General features: G+C 49.7%; 1 pseudogene; it reads left to right on the top strand.

The window, feature by feature from the left end:
• The first annotated feature begins 2,085 nt into the window (after nucleotides 1-2,085).
• Nucleotides 2,086-4,349, top strand: LOC147689552 (uncharacterized; annotated as a pseudogene).
• Nucleotides 4,350-5,054: the final 705 nt, after the last annotated feature.

The following is a 5,054-nucleotide window of genomic DNA, read 5'->3' as shown; positions in this document are numbered from 1 at the left end:
GAGATAGTGGATTGTAGCAGGGAGGTTTGAAAGAAACCAGACACTGCCTGGGGAGCACAAGGCTGCCCCTTGCATAATCCGGCCAAACCGGTTCTGGGGCACACCAGCCCCTGTCCCAGTGTGGCCTGGATCAAAGGAAAGGGGTGTATCCACCCTCTTCCTGGGTCCCACCCATAGGAGGGGACCTAGCAGGTAATCCAGCCCCCTAGATTGGTATAAGAATGGGAGCAGTGCCAACGGAATCAGATTATCCTGATGAAACATTTGAAACAAAACTCAGGACCCTTCGACATCCTACTCAATGTAGAAGACTGAAGAATCTCCCTTGTGGTCAAGGAGTGACCGCTCTGCGCAAACAGGCACCATCCAGCACCTCGACATCTGCTTTGTTGCTGTTCTCACCGGAACTCCAGCAACAGAGATCTGCAGAGCTGAGACCCGTGGAGGCGACCGGAAGCGTGGGGCACGACATCTTGAAAAGACCACGAGGCGCTGACCGTGCAGCCCACGAGTGACCCTCGAAGCTGTACACCGGGGTCTGAGAAGCCCCAACCCTGAGCCACTCTTGCACCGAAGCTCACCCCTCTACACTCGACGAGTGCTGCGTGGGGCCCTTCTGCTTTCTTTGGCTCAACGTGTTAGCCTGGTCACTTGCCAGCTGGCTTGTGGCCCCTGTGCCAACGAAAACCTAAAACCGACTCGCTATTCTGGTTGCTCCCGACTTGCACCAGCTCCTCTGAAAAGGAGCACCCGCTCTGACCCTCCTGGTCCCAGTGAGAAGCAATCTTCCGGTCCTGCGTGGATTGCTCTTGCCAAGTGTTGTTTGCTCCAATCTTGAAGCCGACTGCGCTGACAGTGAGATCCTGCGTGGGACAGATCGTGACCTGCTCCTGGATGTCGCAGATGCCCCAGAGCCCACGTGACAGCGGAGAGAAGCTCCTTGACAACCACCTGATTGCGCCCGACATTGCCTGGTTCCGTCCTGGTTCCACCCTGGTCACTGCTGAGTGACCCAGACTCTGTCCCCTCTGCTTTCAGGTACTTTTCTACTCTGATCCACCCTTGGATAGCACCGGACACTTCTCCTTCACATCGCCTGCAGCATCTTCAGCTTCAAGCACCAAGAACCTGCGTGACAAAACCCGACGCCACTTCGACCCTATGCACCTGCTTCCTGTGGGTGAGGTAACATTGCAACGCCGGTGTTCCCACACTGGTACACACCTCTAGGGTCTGTGTCTAAAGTTTGGTCCTTCTAGGTTCAGCGGAAGTATCCTTAAACTCTATTTGTGTAACTTTTACGCACCATTGACATTGCATTGGTGCAAGCCGCGCTTTAAGCGATGCACCCGAATCCCGCGGGCTTTTCCCGACTTCAGCATTGCTAGTCCCGACTGCTCCCAGCGAGTCCCTAGGCCCAAGGCCTAACCACTGTTCGATTGGTATCTCTTATACCACTTTTTTAATATATGGTTTGAGTGGCCACCCGCCCTCATCCATAATTGTGCAACTTTGTATGTTATACTGTGCTTTTGATTTAACGCTTGTGCCCCTTTGCTCATAAAGAGTACTGGGGATTATTTTAGAAATAAATACATATATTTTTATAATATATACTTGTGTGGTGTCCTTTCATTTGATATTACAGGACTGTGATTGGTAAAACAGCTCGCTTAACACGACCTCTTGAGTTAAGCCTTTAAGGCTGCTTAGTCTATGCTACCATTAAGATAGCTTGTCTAATAAGGTTGACTTACAACCAGACACCATAAGGGTTGTTTGGACTGATACAAGGTGGTTCCAGAATTGGAAACACCACATATCAGGCCAACTTCTCACATTGGTGTGCAGCGGTGAGGATTTGAGCTTGCTGTTGTTTTACCATTGAAATCTTTTTATCAAATTGAAAGATCACATCAAGTACCTTAGGTACATATAAATCAAAAGCTTATCATATTAAGTTCTACTGAACTTAGTAGTTGTAGATTAAAGGGATTAGCACACCCTGACTACAACTCACTAGCAAGGTACCGTAGGCAAACACTTAGTGTAGGTAAGTGCACCACTTACACCTCACTAGCAGCCATGTCTGACACAGGAGGAGCTTCAGGCTCTGCCCCTGTGATAGTTGACCCTACCAAGGCAACTTCCAGATATGACAAACTTAGCCACAAAGACTTGAGTGCTTTGTGCACTGTAAGAGGGCTAAAATGGGGCAGACACCCCACCATTCCTATCCTGATAGCCATCCTAGAAATGGATGATTTAAACAAGGAGAGTGTAGCTCCCTTAGCTTTAGGAGATGGAGTGACCCACCCTGAGAATGAGACCACTCCAGAAGAAGAAGAAGAGGAGGAAGAAGGCTCAGAGGTAGATGAGCCTGCTCAGAGTCAGAGGAGTAACCAGGTCCCAGTGGGAAGGCTTAGCCAAGCCAACTTGGACCTACTAGGGAATGGAGAGGGCCAGCACCTCCCCAGATCCTATAACCTACTTCCCACAGGCAATAGAAGGGTGAGATCTCCCTCAGTGGATTCTCACATTTCTAGTGCCTCCAGAAACTCTCAAAGGGGAATGACTTCCCCCCAGAGAAGAGAGCATAAGGCCAGGATGAGAGCTGTAGAACTCCAGATAGAGATGGAAGCGTTAGCCCTGGCCCAAGCTAAACTTGCTTTAGCAAGGGAACAGAAAATGTGTGGCTTAGATGCCACTGGTGGCAGCAATAATCATTGAGAGAAAGACAGGTCCTATAATACTAGAAACCTGACAAAGATTGTGCCCCCCTACACAGAAGGGGGTGACATCCACAAGTGGATAACTGCTCTTGAGAGGGCCTGCATGGTACAGCAGGCTCCTGAGGATCAGTGGGCAGCAATCTTATGGTACTCCTTTTCAGAGAAAGGGAGAGATAAGCTCCTCACTGTCAGACATGAGGATGCTAAAAACTACAAAGTCCTGAAGAGTGCTCTAATAGATGGGTTTGGCTTAACCACTGAACAGTACAGGTTAAAGTTCAGAGACACCCAGAAGACACAGACACAGGACTGGACTGATTTTGTAGATTGTGCTACCAAGGCTCTGGAGGGTTGGCTAAATGGCAGCAAAGTACATGACTTCACAGGATTGTATAATTTGATTATGAGGGAGCAGATCCTAAGTAATTGTCAGAACCAGCTCCTACACCAGCACCTGGTGGACTCAGATTTGACCTCTCCCCAAGAATTGGGAAAGAGGGCAGATAAATGGGTCAAAACCAGGATTAGGCCTAGGAATCAGGACAGTAACCAGAAGAAGGAGTCTACCAAGCCTCAAGATAAGGGTGGGGATAAATATAAAGAAAAGACTTCCCCAGGGCCCCAAAACTCCAAGAATGGGGGTGGGTCCCAAGACACTTCTTCAACCCAGAAAAAGCCTTATTGTCATAACTGTAAACAGGTGGGGCATTACAAAACAGACAGCTGTTGTCCCAAGAATGGCAATAAAGAGAATATACCTCCAAATCCAGCTCCAACACCTCCTGTTACTGTCAGCAGTAATCCCCCAGGAAGTGGGAGCACACCCAGGAATCTGGGTGGGTTTACTTTTGGAGCCCAGGTGGACCCTGGCATATCCAGGTCCCCATCCCCAAATGATCTTGTTTATGAGACTGGCATGGGGTTTGCCAACTTCTCTGATTGCCCAAATACCTTGAGCAAATATAGACAAGAACCCATCATCAATGGTTTGAAAGTTGAAGCCTTTAGAGACACAGGGGCTAGCATCACCATGGTGGCTGACTGTATAGTCCCCTCTAAGCAACTTTTACCAGGTGCCACATACCAGGTAACAAACATTGATGGAATCCAGACAAATCATCCCATGGCAGTAGTAAGTCTCAGCTCGGGAGGTGTCACTGGTCCAAAGAGAGTGGCAGTGTCACCAAACTTGCCTGTAGACTGCCTACTTGGTAATGATTTAGAAATCTCAGCCTGGGCTGAGGTGGAACAGGAAATCCATTCTAGAATGGTAAACTCCAATGGAAAGGTTAATGGGGCTGTCATGGCTACAGCCCCAGCCCAAGATGTCCTTCCTGAAAAGGTTGGTAGGGCTGAGCAACTCTCTGCCCCATCTTTAACAGAAGCTCTTCCAAAACAGAATAGCAAAGCTGTTATGATAACAGCAGAAACCCAAACTGAGTCTCCTCCTGAAAAGGTTGGTGGGGCTGTGATGGCCACAGCCCAAACTCAAACAGATATGTGTGTTGTGAAGCCTGAAATGATGGATCACTCCACCCAAACTGAGAGCATGGAGGAGGAAGAGAAATCTCCCCCTCACCAGACATTAGGATAGGATCAGCCTCCTCAGGGAACTGATCTTACCCCTGATGAAGGAACTGCCCCAGAGGTTGTTGGGCCTGACCTGACAGAGCCTCTGATGGCAGTGGACCCTTCTCAGGTGGGACCCAGTCTGGAGCAGGTAACCTGCCCCTCTCTACCTTGCCTTAGTCAGCCCAGGGCTGCAGAGGACAAGAAGGACAGTGAGACCCAGAGGGCCCCCTGTCAAATAAAGCACCCTCATCAACAGATTAGGGGCACCAAGCCTAGTAGCCCTAGTAAGGTGAAATATTTTAAAACTCCTGAGGGAGCCCCCTTAAAAGTAATTAGGGACCTCCCACAGATGGATTCTGTTGGGCACAGCCAAACCTGGGACCCAAAGGGCCCAAACCTGAACTGTCCCTCCAGCAAGCCAAACAGAGGGACCCAGCCTCCAGCTTTAGGTAGCCAGAGGTTGACCCTGGGAGCTGAGTGCAACTCAGTTGAAGAAAGAAAGGCACTCATGGTGGAAGATAATTGGAGGAAGTTGAGCCCAAAATTAGTGGAGCCTCACTTCAATACTCCAAATTAACCCTGGGCGAAGAACTACGCTCCGTTCGCGGAGTTTCGTCAACTCCGCGTTCCGCGGAGTACGCGTAGCTGTCGATTACTCCGCGATCCGGTGCGTAGCGTAGTTGTCGCGCGCTGAATAACATTATCGCGTGCGCGGCACTGGCTTACCTTGGTTCTGCGTTCGCTTTTTCC

Source organism: Lissotriton vulgaris, chromosome 9 (assembly GCF_964263255.1).
Source record: "Lissotriton vulgaris chromosome 9, aLisVul1.2, whole genome shotgun sequence".
Lineage (NCBI taxonomy): Eukaryota > Metazoa > Chordata > Amphibia > Caudata > Salamandridae > Lissotriton > Lissotriton vulgaris.
This window is presented reverse-complemented; position numbering and strand designations above follow the sequence as displayed.